Below are 24,980 nucleotides of genomic sequence, written 5' to 3'. Positions count from 1 at the left end.
GTCAGTGATTGTCATGCCGGGAAAGTTTTATTATCTTACATGGAGCGATAGCTATTCAATTGTATATATAAGGAACTGTGATTAAAAAGGCATTTGTTATCAAGAAAATCCTGTCTGGACTTGACGTTAACTCCCACCCCTAAGTTTCACCAGTGGAAACAAAAATAAATGTATTGGTCATTAACTTTATTACGGTTGGTGGCTTCTAAAGAAGCCGTTTTAATTAAGCAGCATTTGGTTCACTGCATGCGTCCGGCGAAGTAACTCTTCGTAAACTTTATCTGCACTTTCTCCACTGGGCGGGAAGATGTTTTGCGGCCTTGCTCATCTAAGAAGGCAGGCGACTTGCCGAGAGAGAGCTTTATGTTGACCGGCGCGTTGACGCAACATCCACCGCCCGTCACTGTTAAACACTTCCTCAGGGAAGAACTAAGGCCTGCTGTCACCAGCTCCTCTTCACTGGCGGGGTACGGAGTCCCACGAAGGTCTGACGGCAAACCAGGAAAGATCGCTCGCAGTACATCGTGTCGCATCGTGATCGTTTCGTTGCAGGCCAGGGGAGCTTTTAAACCCTTCTCGAAGAGAAGGGCGAGCCTCTCTCTGCACTCATCGGCGCGAACTGGTTCGACAGACCTGTTCTCGAAGGCAGCAATAAGATCTTCGGGTAAATGTTCGGCTGGTTCCCACGTATTTTCAGTCGTAGAGTAGTTCTTCCACTGGATAAAGAACTCCGCTTTGCCTCCTCGAACTCTTTTCGCGACGACTCGCTCAACTTCGTAAACACCCATAACAGTGGGCTTAACCTTCGGTCGGTATTTTAAATTACAGCCGCGATCGCGAACATCTTTCAGTAATGATTCGTAGTAGCCCATCGGATGTCTCGCTCGCTTGGACATGTTGACTACAAAGCAGTTTTTAGCAACTGAACCTATAGAAATAAACTAAAGGTTTTATATTATTTGATAAGTCAAGACGGATCCAAATTTGAATAATTGTCATGTTCCCTCAGGCGGAAGCATGTTCGAGGCGGGCGTTTTTTGCCGGCTTTTAAAACTACCTCCTCTGAATAAAACTACTTCAGAATATTGGGTCTATTTAGTCTACTTTGGTTGCACATCTGGGTGGCAAAAGTGAAAACTGAAGTGTTTACATTTTTACTGAAAATGCTGCGATGCGCCAGCGGAGAAGCGGCGAATTCAGAAACTAACATTTTCCAGCATTAGCCCGACCTCCACCGATTAAACAACTCAAACAACTGGTTTGCACATCACACTAGCTATGAAACTACGATCAGGTCAATTTTTTTTTTTTGCTTTTCATTCTCTCGACGAGGTTCGCGCGAAAACCAACGAAAAGTGAGACGAAAAACGACGCGGAAAATTTCCTCTGATCGCAGGTCGATTTATTAAAGCGCCGTTTGTAAAACCACGCGTTCTTATGGTTTGAGAAGTCAGACGCTTGACCATCAGATTCCATCGAGTTAAATAAAAATTTCGTTGCACGCGAACTTTTTGATAAAATTCTTTTTAAAGAGTGCGGCGCACTTTTAATTAGAGCGCTATTGTTAACTTCATCCCACCTTGGGATTTACTTAGCGCGTCCAACCGTTTGATTGACAGCAGCTGAAATGTGCAAAGGGACTTACGTATTCCCAAAACTTGACCTGTTGACCAATTACAGCCGAGTAGTTCCACATACGCAAATTATTATGCCGCCCGTTGATAAACTGGGCACTGCAAGTACATGTCGCCAAAGAAAATAGCATTCTGGGCGATGCAGTCCCTCACATAAGAATAGCCGTTATTTCTCATCCACTTCATGGCCTGGTGAAGAGATTCACTGGCGCTTTCCCCACGAACAAGGTGCTCATAGAAACGACTCATTAATGTTTTTGTTGCTTCGTCTGGTAGGGGCCACAGGGCTGCTAACACTGAGCGTGCACCAGATCCTAAGAAAGCTCGTGCGATTCCAACAACTCCCTCAGCTCTAACCTGTCCTTGTGCGCTGTGACAACAGCTGAGTACTACAAGTTTTGCACGCAGTTGAACTTTTGAAATGTCACTCATTGTCAAAAGGTAGTCTTTCTCGGTTGGAATCCCGTTAATGGGGTATTGAGGAGCAAGAGCAATTTCTCCTCTTTCGGCATCACCATGAGCAGCAAAATGAATCAGACTTACAGAGGGTATGCTCTGAAGAACCGCTTTCTTGGTCGCTTGCTTTCCTAACAAAGGCTTAACTCCGATCAGTTTTCCTATCATCTCCGCTTCCTCTTTTGCAGCGGGCAAACGACAAAGGACCCCAAACCTTCCTTTGTAGGACACGTCCCTTACGTCTGGTTCGCCCACTATCAGTGCTCCGGTCTGACTGCGATAATCTGCTGGGCTGTCCTGAATGAGCCCAAGAGTCGTTAGAGAAGGAGCAATTCGGATCCTGTAATCCTCCGATAAGTAACTTCCACTTTCATCCGTTAAAGCTGCAAATGGGACTTTGTACAAGGCGGGATCAGGAACAATGATGAGTTCAGCTTGGTCAAGAAGGTCAGCCACAGGAGCGATGATCATTCTGTAACGCTCGGCTAGGGTGGGAAGGGGTTGTAGGTTTTCCTCTTCTTCTTCCTCTATTGGGCGGTGAACTGCCAACCTTCCTTCCTTGGCTGGGTCAAGTGCTGAGTCGCTTTCTTTCAGAGACGACAGTGATCGGTCTTCGCAGTGTTCTTGCGGGAGAACTTTAAATCTTCTAAATCTTTCTTCACTGAAAACTTGATCAACATCTTTTTTCATTGCCTTGGAGACAAAACATTCGTTGACGTCAATTTCACGAAAATGTGTTGGTTTGTTCCTTTCAAGGACCCACAAGAACATATCTTGACCATAATATGAAATGTATAGACAACTGCAGTTATTTTGTTTCTTCAAGATCCTTTCAATATCAGCCCACGACGGCGGATCGGCTGATGTTTGTTTTTGAGCAGATTGCAGACCCAAGATTAAGTCTGCCAGACTTCTGGCTCGTTCACGCTCTAGAACACAAAGAGCCTCTTTCGTTTGTCGACTTCTGCAAAACATTCCGATGAGTAAACGATAACATAAGCTGTGCTGGTCTGAAAAGTTTACCTTGAATTGGTCACTGTGTCCAAGAAAGCTTCGCATTTTCTCAAACTTGTCAATGGCTGCAAGGAGATTCCAAACGATATCATGATGTGAGCGGACTACGTTTCCTTCTGACATGGCGTTGCGTGCAAGAAAAAAGTGACACATAGCCTGTAGACCTACGTCACCGATCTCTCTGCTCATGGCAAGTGCTTTCTCGTGATGCTCTTTAGCTTCAGAACGTTTACCAAGCGAAAGACACGTATTTCCCAGGAGTCCATAACACCAGGCTTCTCCGTGTTTGTCATTTGATGCTTTCGTTAGTGCAAGGTCTTCCCTTTGATATTCTTCAGCTTTTGCATACTCACCGAGAGATTGGTGAAACATTGCCAGGTGATGATAATAAGCGGACTCCACTTGTTTGTCACCAATTTCTTTACTAACCTCAAATGCTTTCCTTATTTGATATTTTTCAATCTTTTCATGTTCCCCGAGGAAACAATACTCATTTCCCAGGAGCCTATAACAATTGGCTTCAATTCTTTTGTCGCCAATTTTTTTCGCTATCTCAAGTGCTTTCCTTTTATATTCTTGACCTTTTCTAGGTTCGCCGACGCCAGAATACACAAGTCCCAGGTCTGCATAACACTCGGCTTCTCCTCTCTTGTCGCCAATTTCTTTTCTTATCGAAATTGCTTTCCTTAGATATTCTTCAGCCTTTCCATGCTCGAAAAGGGAATAATGGACAAATCCAAGGCTTCCATAACACGTGGATTCATTGTTTATGTCGCCTGTTTCTAACGCGATGCTCAGTGACTTCTTATAAAGTTCTTTTGCTTCCTTATATTTATTTTGAAGCTCATATAATTTTGCTAGGCGACAGGTTACCTTGCCTTCTATGGTTCTTAAGCCGAGGCGGCTAAGAATATCCAGAAGTTTTGTAAGACATTCTTTCTCATTTGTGTGATCGTTTAGATAACCATATGCTATACTCATTACAGTGTATATGCCCATGTATACAGGGACAAAGTTTCCCTGGGCCGTTGTGTTGTTTAAGAGCATCAAAACTTCCTTGCTCAACTTAATTGCTTCTAAAACTCGACTTGTCTTGAGAAGAAAATCGGCAATGAATAGACCAATATTGAAGGTCCTGATATATTCGTCTGTGTTGTCCATGGAGGTCTAAACTAAACACCAGAGAAAGAAAAGAAAAGCAGAAGTGGTCTGGGGCTGTTGTTGTTGTTGTTGTTGTTGTTTTGTTTTTTTTCACACTCGCAAACGAAAGTTGAGCGCAACCCCTATTCTAAAAGCAACCATTAAGGACGTCAGTTTTAGGGCGCGTAAAAATTCATACCAGAGTACAAGTCAGTAGACTTGAAGCCTGTATTAGTCTGTCGCCTCTTTTCAGTTTTGCATTGTTCTCAGTGCAGCTCGAGTAGCGGTGGTTTCTTATTATTATCCTTTGCGTACAATTGGTCGCTAACGAACTGAGACAAAATTAGAAGGATTTAATTTGTATGGAGTCATCGGGGCATAACAGAGCTAATATCTCGCCCCCAAATCGCAATAAGATGCTGATTTTTGGCAAGTAGACATTTTTCATCATGTTCTTTCCGAGTATACTAACAAATCCCATAATTTCGTAAATTTAGTTTTTGTGACTTCATCACTTTAGGACTCTATGGTGGCGAAAAAAAGTTCTTTTATTGGGGGCACCAAGCACTAAGGACTCGAAACACAAAATGCTTTAAAGTCGAAAAAGGAATACCCAAAGCTGGAAAATCATGCACTTAAAAGTGGAAAAACGACGCACCTCCCACAGGTTGCAAAACGAAGCATTGAAAACTCTAAAACAAAGGAATAGCACTAATCTGCAGAACTGCAGACCGCGGAACCGCGGAGCCTGCGGAACGTAGAGAATTTTTGTTTTATTTTTTTTTTTTGCAACTTACATACTAGGTTTAAGATTACAGCGGATTTCATTGCTGTGCATAGACCCGGATTTTTTTTTTACATGATTCGACAGCATGATTCGACGGTCATGATTCGACCAAGAGATTACCAAGCTCATCGATGAACTCGCAAAATAATGAGCTGGACTTGCCTTTTTGTACGTAAAACCAAGGCGCAGAATCGATCGACACATTGTTGCAATGCTAAGCCGGGTCCCTGTATCGGCGTGAAACCAGTCTTGGTATTTATCTATATAGAGTTCCAGGTTGCTCCTTATCATCGCCTCTAAAACTTTGTTTCCTCTATCTGTTCCAATACCAGGCAAGAAAAGTTTATGCTAGCATATATTGTTCAAGAAACCAAACATAAACAAAACAAATGCCGTCCTTTCCTTCTCTTTCGGTTCACCTCGCCACGTTGCCGATACAATCTACAGATTTTTGAAACAAATGCGGTTCTCGTAAAAAGAACATTGGCTGTTTCCTTTATCGAGCTCCCGTACAAATATTGGTCATAAATCACCCGCCACCTCAAGTCTTCGTGCAGAACCTTCTTGATTTTGCGAGTTCATCGATGAGCTTGGTAACCTCTCGGTCGAATCATGACCGTCGAATCATGCTGACGAATCATGTAAAAAAAAATCCGGGTCTATACCCAGCAATGAAATCCGCTGTAATCTTTTACCAAGTATGAAAGTTGCAAAAAAAAAAAAAAAAATAGTCATTTCTCTAGGTTCCGCGGTCTGCAGTTCCACAGATTAGTGCTACCCGGATGCTTTCCTAGTCTTGCAAATTAGTCGACGTCCTATATAATAAGTAATAATGAGCACCAGATTAATTAATGTCTTCCTTTTATTAACGAATTAAAGTAAAATACAGGTTACCGAACATATTATGTCCTCTTTAAGTCGGTGGATTCTACCGTCATGCGCCACAGAAGGATTTCTCGTATTCCAGATCTTCTCTTCAGTTCTTGATTTCTGAGCGCGTGTATAATTCGCATGCCAGTCAGTCAACAAAAAATAAACATCTTTTATTTGCTCTTTACGTACGCAAAGACCAACGCTAAGGTGTTATATACAATAGCCATCCAACAAAATAAACTTTGAAAATATTTGTACTTACCACGATGCCTCTCACACTTCACAAATCGTCACAATCGAGAAGGGAATTCACACAGCAACAGAAAACGACGTTTTGTCGGTACAAGCTGACGATCGAAAACAAAAGCTTCAAAACTTTTAAAAGGAACACAGTAATCTCGAAAACGAAGCAGCTGGGACTCGAAAATGAAACGTTCATTGCTAATTCGGGTTTTTGAATCAGTTATTTCAATTAACGTTGTCGGATCAAAGGTTAAAGCTTAAAGACATCTTCAAAGAGGCTGCTACCTCATCCATTTGATATCCTAACATTTCTTTCATCCAAATGGCTCGCCATCGTATATCTTCACTGAACAGAAGAGGCATAGCTGATTTAGATGAACTTATCAATAAAAAAAAATCCACAGAATCTTGAGGTCTTGTCTTATGGCTTTATACTTTTATCCGACAATGTTAATTGCAATAGCTGTATCAAATCAGATTAAATGCACAAATTTAATATGAGGCCTAGGCCTAAATTCCTTGCTGAAAAAAAATATATTGGGTGGGGTGGTTTAACTTTGTAAGTATTTACGTAACGTTAACTATAGTATCTACTTGATAGCAATAATTAATAGAAGAAGATAGGATTATGGAGGTCGTCTGTTGCCACGTGACCTTTCAGGATTATTTTTAAAATTTAAAATCAAAATGAGAACGCTTTTCGTTCCTAATCCTGGAGGCTCTGTGAGTGATAAACGATAAAATTAAACGCCGAAACCTCGCTATTACCAGTTGTTTATTCCAAACACTCCTTCAACATTTTTTTAACAGAAAGAGAGAGGTTCGCTACGGAAAAAGAAAACAGGAAAACTTATAAATATATAGCAAAAAAATAACGTGAACCGGGAACGAATAGAAAAGTCCAAGCAGAATAAATCTTACCGAATGTTTGGTAATAGCAAGCGGAAAACACGTTGACAACTTGATCTGAAATTTACAACATCAACTGAAGGAGGTGAGAAAACTAGCGACTAAATTTCTTGCGCTTGCATTGCATATATATGTATATACGTATCTGTACTAGTTAGTCCCTTAAGGACACGAAATAACGAAAAACTATAAGCTAAGTACAAGTGATGCGAACACGGATGCAAAACAAACAAAGTTGTAAAAAAAATGTCAAGCAGTTTAAAATAACTGTCCGCAACAGGCTTCAACAAACTTTATACAATTTAGAATATTACTTACACAAAACTTTGAAATAACTTAAAATTTAAGGTGCTAAAAAATCAACGATTTTATAACAGACTCAGTACTAGTACAAAATATCATTTATTTTCAGAACTTAGGAAATTATTTTAAATTATTACAGTCAAATATGTATTAAGAGGACACCCTCCGGACCTTTCCTATAGTGTCCGCTTGATACAGGTTGTCAGCTGAAAACAGGTTTCCTTAGAATTCGTCTTTAAAGGGTCATATTATTATTCTTCAGTATTAAAAGGCCCTGAAAGTACCAAATACCATTCTTGTGACCGTATACGACTGTCCTTTGCTTTATTAGAAGATTTAAAGCGTAACAGTATCTATATTGGTTGAATTATGTAAGGGTTCACACAACTAAGACAAGAATAAAAATTCTACGCAAATACAATGGAATAAATGAAATGTCGCGTTTCTGTGGTTCGTGTAGTAGGCTGGCGAGAATATTTTGCATATGTAGACCGCAACAGAACACTCTATGAGAAAAAAGCAAAACAAAGCGTTAACTTGTGTCTTCTTCAGTTCTAAAGCCTAATTATTTGAACTAAGTCATTAACTTAACCGATAGCCAGTGAAAGGTCGTCCCTTCTATGATAGCGAGAATACTCACTCCAGTAGCATATCTGTCAATTTTAAAGCCTCATAGTCACATATTAAGGCAAGCTATTTTGCGCCTAGCTAGTTCATGCTCTTCACCCGAGTTGCTATCCAGGTGTACTTGCTCTGCTGGAGTTAATTCTACAAAGATGTGACAACTCTTTTGACGCCAAAGTTAAATGATCGAGCAAAAACATGCATCCTTTTTGCAGTGTCCGTTTAATACAAGTTCCTAACAATAGAAATCTGCACCATAAAGGTCAACTTTAAGGTGTCCGCGTCCGCTAAATAGAGGTGTCCGTTCAATACAGGTTCTTTCTTCACTTAATGTGAGAGAGTTAGTGAATACACGCGTCAAGTAGAATTACACAAATGGCCTGAAAAGCAGCCGACACGGGAGTGTAAGTAATTTGACGAAAAGTGCAACATCAGGCGAATCAAATCTTGCGAATCTTGCGAATCAAATCTTGTTCAGTACCACGGAACCATTATTTTAGGTGAACAACTAAATAAGTTGTAGGTTTCAATGGCGCTGAATCGTAAATTTGTCAAACTTTGATCGGCGTTCGTGCAAATTAGTTCTGCTAAATCCTAAAGATTTAAAACCGTACACCTATAAAAATCAATGACTGAACTGTCTTTTGTCAAGTATCAAAAAATTTGAGTTACAACCGGTAAGCTTTTTTTCTCACTCAATTTGGATTATTTTATACTTTTGCGTGATAGAGAAACGTGTGTCTACATCATCCGAGCTTAGTTCGCTCACAAACGAGCAGAGATGAAAATAATTACTATGTTTTGACTGAGGAAGAATCATTATATACTAAAGAAAGATTCAAAGCTATGTAAATGTGTGTGTAGCGCCGGTGAAGCTGAAAAGTGTAAAATTTCGAGTTCCCTCGTGGTGACAACCAAGCTTGCCGTAGGATGACCATTTTTAAGGTGTTCTGCCGTTATAAGGAATATTTCAAAAAACTAACCTCATATCCTTCGGCTTACTTACCTAGCCCTTCAAATTGACAAAGTATGAGCGAAATGGATTTTTTGACCGTGGCCACGATTTCTTTGATTTTTAGCAGTACTGAAGCCCCTAGTGGACAGAAGGAAATAATTATAAATGGCTCAGTATTCACAGGAGAGTTTAAAGGGACACAGTCACCTGGTGCACATGCGCATTAGATACCATTTCTTAGCTGATTTCCATATCACACTTCATCGCACGTCTCGCACTGAGAAGCGCATCCTTTGAAAAATCTAAACAAATCTTGTCGAGTCGAAGTATTTGTCAGTCGAAATTGTTATAGTGATTATAGACCTAATGTCACATTAGAACACTCATTTCCTTGATACCATGGATAACTTACTGATGGACTTGTCCAGAGAAAGCCAAACGTCGACGAATACCTCTGAAGTCGAAGAATCATTTAATATCCGGTCGTGTGAAAAATTATTTTAGCTGTTTCTACGTTTTACAGTGTTTGTATGAGAAGCAAACTGAGTTCAAATATTACAGAATATGTCAATTTTAAAACGTAGCAAATCGACTGGGCTTAACTAGGGAATACCCCGCTGCAGTGTAGTGTAACTACTTTGTAGCGAAACGACCGGTAAGCTTTATTTCTGCTTTCAATCATATATTTTGCTTTTATAATTTCGTTTCTACAGCTTCTCCACTATCTTAATTTTAGGAACCAAACCCATGTCATTGCAAGAACGCTTGCTCGACCCGTAGAAAACAAGGATCTATTAAAGGTTGTCGACTGTGTACCGAAGCTTGTCTTCGTCTGAGCTCCAAACCAAGCAGCCATGACGCGAAGTTCGAATCGTTTACGAAGATTCCCTCCGCACAAACCTTTCGCCAGGTTAAGAAAATGCGATTTTACAAATATATATCATGATGATTTGTTCTCCAATGTTTTTGATTGATTTTTCTTGTTATTTAAGTCGACCCAGGCGATTTCTTCCACCCAGTGCCTTCACGTTTCCCACCTCTTCTTTTCATGTTCCGTTGGAGACGCGATCCATACTGTTTTTAATCAAATATGATAAAATAATATCACAGGATGAGCAAAAGCATACTCAGAAACAGGTTTTCAGTAAAAAGATTGAAAATCCAATGAAACACTGAGAAGATTGAAGCGGATTTCTCGATGTATTCGACGCGTACTTTTAATTTCGGGTTGAGGTAGACGTTTTTCAAATTGACAAAACTAGTGTCCAGGTCAGCGCGGTCACGAGGAAAAGATAGGAGAATTTGTGCCATGATATAGGGGGTTAGAGGGTTAATAAAAGAAGGACTAGAGGGGAACTAAACCCATGTTCAGGGATCATACAGCTTCTTGGTTTCCTGAAAAAAAGTGTGAACGTTGATCTGCAAACTAGTTTTTCCAACCTGGAAAAATGTATGAAAAAAAAGATAAAAGTCTGAAAAATGGTAAAAATGTCTTGAGATTTCAAAGTTAGCTGCAACAAGTGCTTAATTGCTAAATGAAACCTTTGTTATCCAGTCGAATCTCAAAATTGTTCATGTTCTGGGAGTGTAATTTGACTGATGACCGTCAGTCTGGATAAAGAAATGAATGGTCTGATAAAAATAGAGAAAACGACCTTGAATTTGGCGTATGTATAATTAGTTCTTATTAACCGGGCGAGAGGTCTGTATGGGAGAATCTTGACCGAGGTCGCCAGTACAGACCGAACGCAGTGAGGTCTGTACCAGCGACCGAGGTCAAGATTCTCCCATACAGACCGACCTAGCTCGGTTAATAAGATGTTTATTATATGGCCAAACAGGAAATCAAAAGGAAAAAAGTGTATTGTTCCCCTGCGCGGGCTCAAGCATTTAGCTGGCTTACTTCTGTCACTAGTCTCCAGTCCAAACGGGACAAAAAGAACTCTTCAAAGTACAGCTTTGTACAAACTTCGTCAATGAATGAAGACAAAATAACCGTTGTTTTCCTACAGGCTCAACGAAAATTTTCTAAAATGCGACCAAAAGTGCAACAAATTTTAATGCCTGTCTGTGCCGCGATCGCTCAGCGATAAGTTCTCATTCAGCCTTGCGATCTTTGACTGATCACCACGGAAAACGTTAATGTTAAATGTGCAGCCTTCAAAAATTGCTTGAGGTTGGATTTGTTGGACTGTGAAGACATTTTGCTGAGTTGTAGTGGAGGCACTGACTTGGTTTTCTTCGAACTGAGCGGATGTATCTGGTCCATGATTCAGGACAGTAGACATTTCTCGCTGTCGCTTGAGAGATGCTGAATGCTAGCTGTCGAGGCTTTTCAAATTTTTATGACCGCTTAGCTGTGCAACGAAATTTGTCTGAACGTCTGCTTCGAGGAGTCGTCCAACACTGGTCTTCCTAACGGAGTGATTAGAAACCTTCTTGTTTGTTTCATCGAGTTTGGCTGAAGCAAAGGCGTTTTTGAGGAACTTGCCAATTTCATTCTTTCCGAGGGGCCTATCCAGATACCCTACTTCGTCACTTGGTTTTCGTCGGTGATTTACGGCGAGATAAAAAGGAGCATCTGGATCTAACATGGCTTCGGAACGATGGCTTCGAAACACTTTGTAAAATTCAACTGGGCATCTTCATTTGTTTTTGTTTTTGTTGATCAGACTTCCTTTTTCGCGCAAGTGGCGTTGAAAACTTCGCTAGAAGCCGCTTGATGTACACAGTTCGTACTCGGTGCCATCTTGTTTACGAGCGGAGATAAAAAATTCAGACAAAGGAAGGTCGAGCTCGTTGGCAGGTATGTTTTCAATTGCTCTAGACTCTTTCATTGACTCACAAAATTTCTTTCTTGCGTTTAAGTCGCTCTTAGTCTTGTATTGAGAGTTTTTGGATTTTTGCGCTTGCAAAAACCTCTCAATTTCGACTTCATCTTTGCTCGTAGCTTTCTCGGCTGGACTCAAATTTGCAACGTTTGCTCATTGTCTTTACCTGCTTCCAAGTTCAGGGCTACTGGTTCTTCCATTTAGTACTGTATTAACAGGAACAAGCCAATTTTTTCTTCTTCTTTTGTTTGTAACTTTTTGAGGACAAATGTTACATTAAATCGGTCTAGATGCCGGTCTAGATGGGAAGATCTAGACCGCCGTCAATATCAATTTTAGCCAATCAGGTTCTTGAATTTGATCGTTTCCAGTCCTTTTGAGACACGGCCATATAATAAATAGACGATATTGTACGGCGGCACGAAGATATGAATTTATTTTCGAGTGTTTAAAACAATATTGTACTTGCTACGCTCGTTCGGAACATTGTTTTTTACCACTCGAAAATAAAATTCATGCCATCCCGCCGCCGTGACATACAGTATCCTCTATGTATGAACCCTGGATGTACAGCCTAGCGCATGTTTGATATTTGGGGCCCTCTTAAGTTTTTAAAAATGTGTATCTCAAATATTTCTGTAAAGGAGTCTTTTGTTGGCACAACGACAGGCTATTGTTGCAAACAACATTTGTGATACATCTCAACTTTGAAGGCGTCTGACTTGTTTTCTTGTCCTGTATTTCTAGTGGAAACTTCGGTCTTTGGTTAGATGGAGATCTGTACCACGGCAGCAGTCATCCCAGTTCATCCTACAGCAATGAACAGCTGTCCGCACAAGAGGACTTCCTGTGCAGTGGACTGGAGGCATGGACGTTCATCTGATTCCCCACACAAGCACAAGCGCGTATGTGCAGCCACTTTCAGTTCGCCTGCACTCAAGTGCCCGACTTTTTTCACGAAAGAAAGAGGCGCGGCCTAGTGGTGAGGGCGCCGAACTTGTGACCCGGAGGCCCCGGGTTCAAGTCCTTCTCTCACCACAAACATTTGTTTCACAGTAGCCCTGTTTTCAAATTCAAGATCACTCTTTGTAAATCGCCGACTGGTTTGCCTCCTACCATTTGGGATTCTTGACAAATGTTATGTTCAATTTGTGTATTTATTAACCAACTAAGAACTTATAGTGTCCCTAATTAGCGCTGCATACATAAAGTCATTTTTTCAATAACTGTCCAAATTCCCGTGAGCTGATTGGCTCATAGCTTTTGTCTATAAGAGTACACACGATAAAAATGACGTCCGATGTAACGCTCGCGCTGAAAATAGAGCCAATTCCGCTCGTACTTTTTCCCTTGTTATTGTAAAAAAGAAATAGACGACACTTTTCTATGGTCTATATTCTTATAGACCATAGCATGACGCCATAATATGTCCAAAACTTGCCAGTGAAACAAATTGCCTGCGGCTCGCGGTTCCACTTGAGTTTTGAACATTTTTTGACGTCATTTTATGGGCTAGAAGTGTTTATATAATAAGCTGAATTCTACACGCATTTCGATTGGTTCTTACTTATAATCTATTGGAGGACAGTTCCGTGAGTAGAGCACTTTTTACCAAACTGGTTTCCGCACTGCCCCGATCGAGCGCAGTGTGAACAGATTTGAATGTAGTTGGTTATCATCAAAAGAAATTATTCATGGTGAGAATCATGCGAATGGGGTCACAACGTGCGCCAGTGGGAATGGTGTTGTGAGAGAAAGTACACAGAAAATGGTTACAAGCATTAGTACCGTCTCTATAGACCGATTTTCAGTTGAGTGTCGAAAGTGACTGCGCGTTTACTTTGGTTTTGCGTTTATACGCTCTGTGATTGGTTAACAAAATTCGCGCCACTCAAGTTCTCAACCAATGAAAAACAAAACCCAAACCAATCACACCTTTGTCGTATGCGTTTTCCCGCGCTTAGCACCAGTGACCTGTATTTGTTTCGAGTTCTCATTGGTTCATTGCACTGTTTACGTCTGTTCTGATTGGCCAGAGTAATTACTTTGGTTTTGGTTTTTCGACGCTCAATTAAAAACCGCTCTAGTGGAATATTGTTGTATAATGACGGAACATTAAGTGTAACTAATAATAAGTGAGGGGGTAATTAGCGATTTCATGAACTAAAGGATGAACGTGATAGCAAACGAAATAAGATCATTCTGTGTTCAGTGGGATGGCTATAAAATGAACAATAGGGCGTACTGGATTAACGGGTTCATGTACTTTAGGTAGAATGGAAAATCGTCTTGGTTTTACATCAGTTTGTATAAGGTATTGTTTGGTTTTGTTGTGGAAAAGTTTGTTTTCCTTACGCATCATGTAAACAGCCAATACTTGCTTCATGTAACCTTTTCGGGCTGTCCCTTCTTTTTAAGAAGCGTTTATGTAGAACTAAAGAGGCCTTTATTTAAAGACGGAGCTCTAACAGCACAAAAAGAACGTTCATGGGGTATCTCTGTTACTTGATGGCATTTTATTTAGCAACTTGACTTATATACAAAATGCTTTTGTGCTCCTTGTTTCTGATAATGGAGCAAGACATCCTTTCTTTCAATGTTAAAACGTTTACCGAAAATTAAACCATCTAAAATCTCACTAATTTGTGTCCTTCATAAAATAAGACCTGCGATATTCGATATTTACAAAAACAAAATCTTAGAAAAGAATTCTTGACAGACTCTTCAAATCTACTAACGACGAACCGAATATATCAAACAAATGCAACAATTCCGAAAGAGCAACAAAAACCAAAGCTTAAATCAAACCTGACTTTTTATATGAACAAGATACTTTTATGCTTCTTGTATTCGATAAAACGAGGCTAAAAGAATAACCCCGTCGACTACACTGAAAATGTACACTAATTTGTCCTCTTTGTTAAATGATAACTGTAAAATTCGATAATTACAATCTCAATGGTGATCAAAATTTAAAGTAAAAGTAGAATTCAATTCACGACGAACTGTTTTCGCACGATTGACGATTAACAAACACATTCACTTGTGCAAGTTTGAAAATGCACTGCCTCTTCCTTTAATATATATACCTTGTAAGATGTAAGAACAATAACTTCCACTGTGCGAATTTTGAGAACTCCTATTGCTAGCGGTACCAAATTAACACCCCATTCTTGATTCTTTAAAGGGTAGAACGATTACCCCTGTTGATATTTTATAGAGGGTCTGCCGCCCAGGATAATTTCTCTACGGTATCTCAGTCCTTTGGTTTAGGATTTGCATAAACTCATCTTGTGATAATAAAAGAGTCTTTTTGAATCTAAAGAGACAGTTATCAATTTTGTACTGGCCAAGTTAAAGCTGCTTGTTGACTAGCTTTTGATGCAGGTCACTTTCCAAACATACAACGAAAAGCACGCTAACTTTAATGATTTTAAAAGCAATAACTGAGTTAATGCCTTCAGTCCAAGTGATCGAGTGTTCAAAATCCACTTTAATATACTGTTAAATGTACTGACGTCCGCTTTCCAACTTGCAATTTGTTAGGCATTCCTCGGACAAGGTGAGGCACCTGCAACTGACAAACAAAAAACGAATTTTAGGTTCAGTGTTCTAATCTGCTTTTTTGAACTTATAACTTACACCCTCGTGCATAACTAACAAAATGGGAAGGCATAATAATTTAACAGGATTTAAGGGATCAGGTAGTTTTCTTAAGGGAAAGTTGGTCTAACAACAACTGCACTAACGTATTGAGCTAGCCTTTAAGTCGACTTTCAGTTTTGACAAAACAATAGTGATTCTTTTCGGTTCACATCAAGGCTGACGGCCTATGAAGGATGAGAAATGATCAAGAAGTGAGGAGCAAAGACAGCAACTGGACTGGAATGTTTGAAGTTTATTTCCTCGGTCTCCCATACGTATTATTCAGCACAAATGGTCTTGAAAATAGAAGAAAGATCGTCGCAGTTAGTACCTAACTTAAGCAGTTGCGAAAAGAAAGCCTGAAATTTTTTCAGGCTTTCTTTTCGCAACTGCTTAAGTTGCGTACTAACTTGGAGGATCTTTCTTCTATTTTCATCTTTCATCCACAGTTCGAAATATATGTTTCACATATTCACATTCACAAATGGTCTTGCCAGTAAATCTGGAAAAGGAGAATTAGGAATATCCACTAATCGCGTTCTTTGTTTACTATTTCGTTGTTGGAATAAACTGAATCAGTATGTTATTCTATATATGTTTTTTTCAAAAGCAGGTCTAGAATGAAAGGAACTGATTGCGGTATTTTAAAAGAATTGTCTTATAACAATGTACCCTATAGGTCTATTGTCACAGAACAGTAAGAATTTCCGACAGAATGGGAAAGTTTTCTAATTAAATAATGCATTCAGCGCCCGTAAAAATATAATTCAATGTTTAAACCAACCTTTACTTTTGAAAATCAAACGTCACGTTATCTCCAATCAGCATGAAAGGCGCCCAGTCCCTCACATAAGAATAGCCGTTATTTCTCATCCACTTCATGGCCTGGTGAAGAGATTCACTGGCGCTCTCCCCACGAACAAGGTGCTCATAGAAACGACTCATTAATGTTTTTGTTGCTTCGTCTGGTAGGGGCCACAGGGCCGCTAACACTGAGCGTGCACCAGATCCTAAGAAAGCTCGAGCGATTCCAACAACTCCCTCAGCTCTAACCTGTCCTTGTGCGCTGTGACAACAGCTGAGTACTACAAGTTTTGCACGCAGTTGAACTTGTGATATGTCATTCATTGTCAAAAGGTAGTCTTTCTCGGTTGGAATTCCGTTAATGGGGTATTGAGGAGCAAGAGCAATCTCTCCTCTTTCGGCATCACCATGAGCAGCAAAATGAATCAGACTTACAGAGGGTATGCTCTGAAGAACCGCTTCCTTGGTCGCTTGCTTCCCTAACAAAGGCTTAACTCCGATCAGTTTTGCTATCATCTCCGCTTCCTCTTTTGCAGCGGGCAAACGACAAAGGACCCCAAGCCTGCCTTTGTAGGACACGTCCCTTACGTCTGGCTCGCCCACTATCAGTGCTCCAGTCTGACTGTGATAATCTGCTGGGCTGTCCTGAATGAGCCCAAGAGTCGTTAGAGAAGGAGCAATTCGGATCCTGTAATCCTCCGATAAGTAACTTCCACTTTCATCCGTTAAAGCTGCAAATGGGACTTTGTACAAGGCGGGATCAGGAACAATGATGAGTTCAGGTTGTTCAAGAACGTCGGCCACAGGAGCGATGATCATTCTGTAACGCTCGGCTAGGGTGGGAAGGGGTTGTAGGTTTTCCTCTTCTTCTTCCTCTACTGGGCGGTAAACTGCCAACCTTCCTTCCTTAGCTGATTCAAGTGTTGAGTCGCTTTCTGTCAGAGACGACAGTGATCGGTCTTCGCAGTGCTCTTTCGGGAGAACTTTAAATCTTCTAAAGCTTTCTTCACTGAAAACGTGATCAACATCTCTTTCCATTGCATTGGAGACAAAACATTCGTTGACGTTAATTTTACGAAAATGTATTGGTTTGTTCCCTTCAAGGACCCACAAGAGCATATCTTGATTAAAATATGAAATGTATAGACAACTACAGTTACTTTGTTTCTTCGAGATCCTTTCAATATCAGCCCACGACGGTGGATCGGCTGATGTTTGTTTTTGAGCAGATTGTAGACCCGAGATTAAGTCTGCCAGAGCTCTGGCTCGTTCACGCTCTACAACACAAAGAGCCTCTTTCGTTTGTTGACTAAGGGAAAACACTCCAACGAGAAGACGATAATATGAGCTGTGCCGGTCTGAAATGGATACCTTGAATTGGTCATTTTGTCCAAGAAAGCTTTGCATTTTCTCCAAATTTTCAATGCCTGCAAGGAGATTCCAAAGGAACTCATGATCTAAGCGGTCTACGTTTCCTTCTAAAATGGCGTTGGCGGCAAGCTCAAAGTGACACTTAGCCTGTAGCCGGGCCTGTTCACCTACGTTACCGATCTTTCTGCTCATGGCAAGTGCTTTCTCGTGATACTCTTTAGCTTCAGAATGTTTACCAAGCCTACAACACAAAGATCCCAGGTGTTTATAACACGCGGCTTCTCCGTGTTTGTCATTTATTGCTTTATTTAGTGCAAGTACTTCCCTTTGATGTTCTTTAGCTTTTCCATACTCACCGAGAGATTCATAATACAATCCCAGGTAGTGAGAATACATGGCCTCCGCTTTTTTGTCACCAATTTCTTTACCAACCTCAACTGCTTTCCTAATTTGATATTCTTCAGCCTTTTCATGTTCACCGAGTTGACAATGCACAGCTCCCAGGGTCGCATAACATGCGACTTCTACTCTTTTGTCGCCAATTTCTTTCGCTATCTCAAGTGTTTTCCTTACATATTCTTGACCTTTTTTAAATTCGCCGACCCTTAAATACATAACTCCCATGTTTCCATAACACCCGGCTTCTCCTCTTTTGTCGTCAATTTCTTTTTTTATCGAAATTGCTTTCCTTAGATATTCTTCAGCCCTTCCATGCTCGAAAAGGGAAGAATGGACAAATCCAAGGCCTCTATAACACGCGGCTTCATTGTTTATGTCGCCTGTTTCTATTGCCATGCTCAGTGACTTCTTATAAAGCTCTTTTGCTTCTTTATATTTACTTTGAAGTTCATATAATTTTGCTAGGCGATAGGTTACCTTGCCTTCTTCGGTTCTTAAGCCGAGGCGGCCAAGAATATCCAGAAGTTTTGTAATACATTCTTTCTCATTTGTGTGATCGTTAAGAAGGCGATATGCCTCACTCATTACAGCGTATATGCTTATGTATATATGGACTAATTTTTCCCGGGATGAGTTGTTTAGGAGAATCAAACCTTCCTTGCTCAACTTAATAGCTTGTAAAACTCGACTTGTGTTGAGAAGGTAAACGGCAACCAATGAACTAATAGCGACGGTCCTCATATATTCGTCTGTGTTGTCCATGGAGGTCTACACTAAACACCAGAAAAAGAAAACAAAAGCACAGGTAGTCTGGGGTTGTTGTTGTTGTTGTTTTTTTACATACTGGCAAACGAAAGTTGAGCGGTCACCCTAATTTCTAAAAGCGACCATTAAGGACTTCAGTTTTGGAGCGCGTAAAAGGCATACCAGAGTATAAGTCAGTAGACTTAAAGCCTGTATTAGTCTGCATCCTCTTTTTAGTTTTGCATTGTTCTCAGTGCAGCTCGAGTAGCGGTGGTTTCTTATTATTATCGTATGAGTACAATTGGTCGAAATGCGTCACGTGACCCAATATGCTTTATAAAAGTTGAGATCTCTGACGAATGATGTCACCAAATGATATTACCCAGAATTCAAAACGTCTGTCGCGGATCCGGGAAAGGGGTGATGGTGCTTCGAGCCCAATTAAAAAACACATGCCCTAGTTTAAAACTACTTTTGTTTTTAACAATCCTCTAATCCCCCATGAAACCCGGGTCGACTGATAAACCTTCCTCTCTTTCTGCCTTTGAGGCAGTGCCTTGACTTTTAAGACTATTTTAATTACTTTTTAAAATATTTAAAGATTTTGTATAATGTGGCACCTCGTTCTCTGTGTGATCTTATTTGTGTCAGCGCTCCTTTATGGCGTTATGGTCTTTGCAGCGCCCATGATGGTACCGCAATTACAGCCCTCTCATCTTGAGAGAGCTGGACTTTCTTTAGGAATTTGCCAAATACCCAGCCAAGACAGACAAGAATCCCCGAGGACGTTTCACGTTTCCCCCAGGGAGGGTGAGTTGTAATGTAATATTGCATGACTTGTTCCGTTTGTCACGCAGTAATATACATGAACACAGTTCATGAGGAGAAACTATACATACTAAACAGTCCTCTGCAGCGAAAACAAGTGAAACATTCTGATGCACCTGTGTTGCTTTTTAATCACAGTTCTACGCTCAGTTGGTGTATATAAAGGGCATACAAGACAACGAAGTCTTAAAATATCGAAACTTACCACGAGGCCCGGCTTAAAGAATACACACAATGGTGGCGAAAAAGAGGTATTTTACTGGAGGCACCAAGCATTGAAAACTCGTAACACAAAGCTTTTTAAAGCCGAAAAAGGAATACCCAAAGCTGGAAAATAATGCACATGAAATTGGAAAAACGACGTACCTGCAACAGGTTCGAAAACGAAGCATTGAAAACTCTAAAACAAAGCATCCTAGTCTTGCAAACTAGTCAACATCCTATATAATAAGTAATAATGAGCACCAGATTAACTGTGTGTCGAAAATTGAATACAGGTAGGGCTAAAAAACACTAGAAGGACTTTATGGGCCAGTTGTTTAAACAGAGTCTAACTTAAGCCGCGGCTCAAGACAAGTGGGCCTTCAAATCTGCTTATAAGTCTTTTATTTTAAGTATAGATAAATAGTCTTCTAGTCTGGGATGCAAGCCTTCTTGTTACCGTCAACAGCAGACATTGTTTTGATATAAGTGTTGGCAAAATTGAAAAAGGCTTAGAACGTGGTTTTGTTAAACACCGTCTGAACTGTCTTTAATTACTGATCCGCCACCTTGAAAATATTTAGAGAAAAAAATGACTAGAATAAGGAATAAGACATAAATCAGTGGTGATGCGTAACTTGAAATACTCAAAGCTAAAACAAAAATAGAATAGAAGCACTAGTTTTTTTTTCCTTGAAATTCCCTGCTTTTTTTAAGGATTCTACTCAGTTTCCCGGATGTTTAGCCGCTAAAAATACTTCTATATGGTAAACATATCCATTTAGCTCAAACGTCCATGAATTCCACAAACCCAAAAGACATTGAATTAAGTGTTAACCCGCAGGATTTATTCCACGGTTGATGTGTTTACAGTTATTTGCACGCGAAATAACGCAGTCATATTAAAAAAAATTACCACCCGAGTGACCTATTCCCTTCCAAATGGTTCATAAACAACGAATTAAATTAAACAGGCTTGGGTCATAGCGAGAAAAGGCGAAAAAGTATTTTGATTCATGGACATGCGCAGAACCGTGAACCCTTTCCTTTAAAGAATACATACAATTGTGGCGAAAAAGAGGTCTTTTACTGGAGGTACCAAGCATGGAAAACTCGAAACACAAAGCTTTTTAAAGTCGAAAAAGGAATACCCAAACCTAGAAAATAATGCACTTAAAATTGGAAAAACGACGCACCTCCCACATGTTCGAAAACGAAGCATTGAAAACTCGAAAACAAAGCACCCTAGTCTCGGAAATTAGTCGATATCGTATATAATAAGTAATCGAATGAGCACCAGATTAACTGTGTGTCGAAAATTGATTACAGCTAGGGATAGAAAACACCAGAAGGACTTTATGGGCCAGTTATTTAAATAGAGTCAAACTTAGCCGGGCCGCGGCTTAAGACAATCAGTAGGCCTCCAAATCAGTTTATAAGTGGTTTATTTTAAGTAAACAAATAGTTTTCTAGTCTGGGATGCAAGCCTTCTTGTTACCGTCAACAGTAGACAATGCTTAGATATGACTATTGACAAAATTGAAAACGGCTTAGAACGTTGTTTTGTTAAACACCGTCTGAAATGTCTTTTAATAACTGATCCTATGTGTTTATCCTTTATTATATAAAGCTGTCACCTTGAAAATATTTAGAGAAAAAAACGACTACAAAAAGAAACAAGACAAAAATCAGTGGTGATGCGTAACTTGAAAACGAAATACCCAAAGCTAGAACAAAAATAGAGTAGACGCACTATTTTTTTCCCTTGAAATTCCTGGCTTTTTGACGGATTTCACGCAATTTTCCTGATGTTTAGCCGCTAAAAATATTTCTATATGGTAAACATATCCACAAACCCAAAAGACAAATTAAAAAGAAGAAAAAAAGAGAAAAAGGGAAACAAAATGAAACAAATTAGAAAGGTGATTGCGGACGGAAGGATTCCTGCTCTCTGCGCATGCCTGAACAAGAACTCCAATATAAAGGAAAAGTAAGTAGCCCCAACAATAATTTAGCCAGTTTGGTTGGAATTGGACGTCACAAAGCACGGGAAATGCACGTTCGAGCATCAATTTGCGGTATTTTTCTCAAATTTCAACAGTCAAATCGTTAAATAAAAAACAAGGACAATTCACATAGCGCCAATTCCAAAAATTGTAAGGCGCTTTGCAAAGGTAAAAAAATAAAATAAATAAATAAATAAAATCATTACAAAACAGGGTGTTAAAACCATTTTGGAAAAATTGTCGAAATATGTGAAAATTAACTATATATTAACTAAATGTTTGTTTGAAAAGCAACGTTTTTAACTATTTTTAAAGATATCAACTGAAATACAGTTCTTTATTTCAATGGGTAACAAGTTCCATAATTTAAGAGCACAGACAGAGAACACTCTGTCTCCATAACTCTTCAAATTAGAGCAAGGGGTAACTAATAGTTTTAAAGAAAAAGATCCAAGATTGCGTGCAGGGGCATGATCAATTGCAAATTCAGATATCTTAGAATTTTTGAATTTTAGTCTGAATCTCGGCTAGAATGTCTTCTTTTTATTAACGAATGAAAATAAAATATAGGTTATCGAACATATTATGTCCTCTTTCTATCCCTTAAAGTCGGTGGATTCTACCGTCATTCGCTACAGAAGGACTTCTCGTATTCCAAATCTTCTCTTCAGATCTTGATTTCGGAGCGCGGGTAAAATTGGCTTGCCAGTCAGTCAACAAAAAATAAACCTCTTTTATTTGCTCTTTACGTACGCAAAGACCAACGCTAAGGTGTTATATAAAATAAACTTTGAAAATATTTGTACTTACCACGATGCCTCTTGCACTTTACAAATCTTCTCAATCGGGAATGACTGGAATCCACACAGTAACGGGAAAACAACGTTTTGTCAGTACAAGCTGATGATCGCAAACAAAAGCTACAAAACCATTAAAAGGAACACAGTAATCTCGAAAACGAAGCAGCTGAGACTCGAAAATGAAACGTTCAATGCTAATTCGGGTTTTTGAATATCAAATCAGATTAAATGTACAATGTATAATGACGCCTAGGCCTAAATTCCTTTAATTTTCTTTAAAAAAATTGGGTCGGGTGGACTAACTTTGGAAGTATTTACGCAACGTTAACTATAGTATTTACTTGATAGCAATAAATTATAGAAAATGAAAGTATTATGGAGGTCGTTTGTTGCCACGTGACCTTTCAGGGTTATTTTGAAAATTAAAATCAAAATGGGAACACTTTCTATTACTTCCTTGAGGCTCACTTTTGCCTTCCACAAGCTTTATACAGTTTAGAATATTACTTACATAATACTTTCAAATAACGTAAAATTTAAGGTACGAAAAATCAACGATTTTATGAGACTGGTTACTAGTACAAAATATCATTTATTTTGTGAACTAAGGAAAATTTTTTACAATTTTTAAAATAATTTCACAACTACAGAACGTTTGTTTTTGACCGTCTTACCTGTCAGGTATTATTGAAGGTAAATTACTATCAGAATAAACTGTTCCCATTTTTGTCTGGCCGCACCGTATCACGTGACCATAATTGCTTACGTCGAACATTCCAAAATGACAAGATTTTGCAAAGGTCTGCCAGTATCTTAAATACGATATTAGGATGAAATCCTTTCAAGATAGACTACCCCTGACTTTTTGGATGAAAAATAACTGCAGATCTATGCCTTAATATAATTTACTTGAGAAGATTTGGTGTTAGTCGACGCTGTCATTTCGATCCTTGTCTGATAGCCATTGGCTGCCTTCGTTCTCAAGTTTGATTGTTTAATTTTATCTCATGCTCTTTTCTTTGATTTTTTAAAATAGGCGATGATTCCTTTTCGAGTTCCCCTGTGCCTCATTTTTCAGAGTTAAGTTGTTTTAATTTTCAGTGCCTCGGAGCTTCCTTTAACGACTTTTTTTTATTAGTGATGTTTTTCAAGCTTTAGCTGTTTCGTTTTCTAGTTTGCTTCGGTTTCAAGCGCAATGGTTCGACTTCGAATTAATTCTTATTTTCAAGAGTGGATTCCGTTGATTTCGAATTCGAACAGCGTAGTTTTCGAGGTTGTAATGCGCAGTGCAATTCCTTTTCAACATTAATGAATACACACGTCAAGTAGAATTACACAAATGGCCTGAAAAGCAGCAGACCTGTAAGCAATTTGACGAAAAGTGCAACATGTTGTAATTTTATGACTGCGAGTAGCATCTTGTTCAGTACCACGGAACCATTATGTCAGGTGAACAACTAAATGTCACACCAAATTGTGGACAGATATTAAAGCTTTAGTACAAGTTAAAACGTTTGGTAGCGTTTGTTCTTTCTTTTACTATTAGGAACCTGCCACCCTATCTATAGTAACCATCTTAATCTTTTTTGAAATTGGAGCAAACATACAGTTGTAAAAAGACTGTCGAGTATAAGAATCCTTCCGGACTCCTTAACAGATCGAAGGCAGTTTTCTATAGTCTTACTCTTATAGCTTATAAATTACGTCATAACATGCTCAAAAACTCAAGTGGAACTGTCAAGATGTGAACATTTTATGGCGTAATTTTATGGTCTATTAGAGTTTAGACCATAGAAAACTGCCCTCGATATATTTTTTACAATAAAATGAGAAAATTACAAGCGCAACTGGCTTTCTTTTTCGTTGAGAAAGCGCGCGCTCTACATCTGATGTCATTTTTATTATCTGAACTTTTATAGACAATAGCTACGAGCGCCAATCAGCGCGGGGGAATTTTGCCTTTTACTGCAAAAAAACGAATTCCTAATTAAAACAATAGCCCTTATAGTTTAAACATATTGACCAAACGAAAATAGTGTCTAAATTTGAAATTTTAGTCTAAAACGTAGAAATGACATTCAGGTGTGTTAAAAATTAGATATGATTATCGACTAATTTCGCTTTTAAATTTCCTGGGCGCAGCCATTTTGAATTTTATGGCTATAACGGTTGCCGCTATATTTTTGTTCATCAGAAGTTCTTTTGAGCAAACCGTATTGTCATGAAATCCAAGATGGCGGCGCACGAGAAATCTAAACCAAAAATAGGCGATAATCAAATCATGTTTTGTCCCACACTGAAATATCATTTCCATGTTTTCCAACGAAATTTCAAAGAAGATTGTTTTTACCACGATTTAACGTTAATACATTTAAAGAGTGGGGGTTTCCCTTAAAGGGCATTGTCACAGAGA

General features: G+C 39.3%; 2 protein-coding genes across 44 annotated transcripts in view; one reads left to right on the top strand and one right to left on the bottom strand.

Moving 5' to 3' along the window:
- Positions 1 to 24,980, bottom strand: part of LOC146459758 (cubilin-like) — a 407,624-nt gene that overhangs the window by 239,338 nt on the left and 143,306 nt on the right. The gene's annotated exons all lie outside the window — the stretch shown is intronic.
- Positions 1 to 24,980, top strand: part of LOC146459763 (oxidation resistance protein 1-like) — a 354,795-nt gene that overhangs the window by 293,869 nt on the left and 35,946 nt on the right. The gene's annotated exons all lie outside the window — the stretch shown is intronic.

The sequence above is a fragment of the Pavona decussata genome, unplaced genomic scaffold (assembly GCF_977016875.1).
Source record: "Pavona decussata unplaced genomic scaffold, jaPavDecu1.1 SCAFFOLD_217, whole genome shotgun sequence".
NCBI lineage: Eukaryota > Metazoa > Cnidaria > Anthozoa > Scleractinia > Agariciidae > Pavona > Pavona decussata.
The sequence above is the reverse complement of the archived record's forward strand: the minus strand, read 5'-3'. Positions and strand labels throughout refer to the sequence as shown.